The 1,658-nt window shown below is 39.3% G+C and overlaps 1 pseudogene; it reads right to left on the reverse strand.

The window, feature by feature from the left end:
* Nucleotides 1-325: 325 nt before the first annotated feature.
* Nucleotides 326-527, reverse strand: LOC140521925 (U2 spliceosomal RNA; annotated as a pseudogene).
* Nucleotides 528-1,658: the final 1,131 nt, after the last annotated feature.

Raw genomic sequence — 1,658 nt, forward strand, 5'->3', positions numbered from 1 at the left:
TGTGTTACTTCATTGTCTGTGTAACCTCTTCGCAGAATTTAGTTTCCTGATTATCTCTTTCAATGAGGGCTATTTTTGCTTTTGCTTTGTCTAAAATCATGATTGCCCCTGCTCTCTTCACTTCAGCTGACATATAATATACCTTCATTTCAACTCTGGATAGATATCTGTTCCAAATGTGTCTCTTATATAGAACATATTGTTGGATTCTGGTTTCTAATGAGGACACGATACTTCCATAGAATGTGAGATCCTCGAGTGTAGAGGTGACATTTTTATCTTTGTATCCCCAAAGCCTATCTTCCAACAGGGATTTAATAAATAAGGGAGATCTATCATTCCTGAAAGTACTATAATAATGGGTAGATGTGTGGAGTGGACAGAGCAAATTCCTGTTCCATCTCCCTGTTCCAAGATTCCATTTAATATATTTTGGAGAGAGAGTGTATCAGATATTAAACTGAGAGGAACATTACTACACTTGCTCTTGGTCAATAGGGTGTATGGGGTGTTTTCAAAGAATGAGTGCCTCTGGTGTGAGGCTTTGCTGAGTCCTTTTCAGGGTTGCTCATCCACCTTTTGTGTCCACCTTCACCCAACTCTCACCTGGAGCTCTATGAAGCTGTAGCTTGTGTAACTGCCACACTCCAGTGAAATCATCTCAACAGATGGATGCTAAATCAGACTGAGTGAAATGTCAGTGAGTTAGGGGATGTCTACCCCAAACAGTGTGAAAACTTTCCCAGCCGAATGGGCAAATGAGAACAATTTGTTCCAACAGCCCTGAAGATGACTGAAGCGGGAGCTGTGGGGTGCTTAGAGCTTGGTTAGATATTAAAGAAGTCAAGATCAACCACTATCCTGGGCCATCATCACAGTTCTAACTTTTGTCTTGTCACTGAACTTTGATGACTCTGGCTATAAGGCTGATGACTTTGTACAACTTTGCCTCGCTTAAATCCAATTCACTCACAAGTCAAGACATCACCCTGTGATGTTATTGATCCTCTTTGAAATGAAGGATAAACAACACTTAATAAATGCTTGTTAATTGATTGATTGATGTCAACGTGCATTTATTAAGCACTTACTATATTCCAGATACTGTGCTAGGCATTGGAGATACACAGAAAGACAAAAACAGCCCCACCCAAGAAATACATTCTAGTGGGAGAACAGCATGTAAACAAGATACATACATATAAGTTATAAAATACATACAAAATACATGCAAGATATATACAGGTTAAATTGGAGGAAATTTCAAGGGAAGGCATCACCGTTGATGGGACACCAGGAAATGCTTTTCCCAAAAAACTGAGATTTTAGCTGAGATCTGTGGAAAGGTGAGGAGGAGGAGGAAGACCATTCCAGGCTTAGGGGACAGACAGTGGAAAAAAAGTACCATGTTGGGTGATGGAGTATCTATCCTGCTTGAAGAAAAGCTAGAAGGCAAGTGTTATTTTATCAGAAAGTATGTGGGTTGGAATAAAGTATAAGAATACTGGAAAAATAGGAAGGATCTAATTTGTGAAGGACCTTAAATGCCTAACAGGTCTTACTATTTGATATTGAGATAATAGGGAATCAGTGGAGTTTATTGAGTAAGGAGGTAAGATAACTTTGGCAGATGAATGGAAAGATACACTGAAGTGGGT

Source organism: Notamacropus eugenii, chromosome 1 (assembly GCF_028372415.1).
Source record: "Notamacropus eugenii isolate mMacEug1 chromosome 1, mMacEug1.pri_v2, whole genome shotgun sequence".
NCBI classification, from domain to species: Eukaryota; Metazoa; Chordata; class Mammalia; order Diprotodontia; family Macropodidae; genus Notamacropus; species Notamacropus eugenii.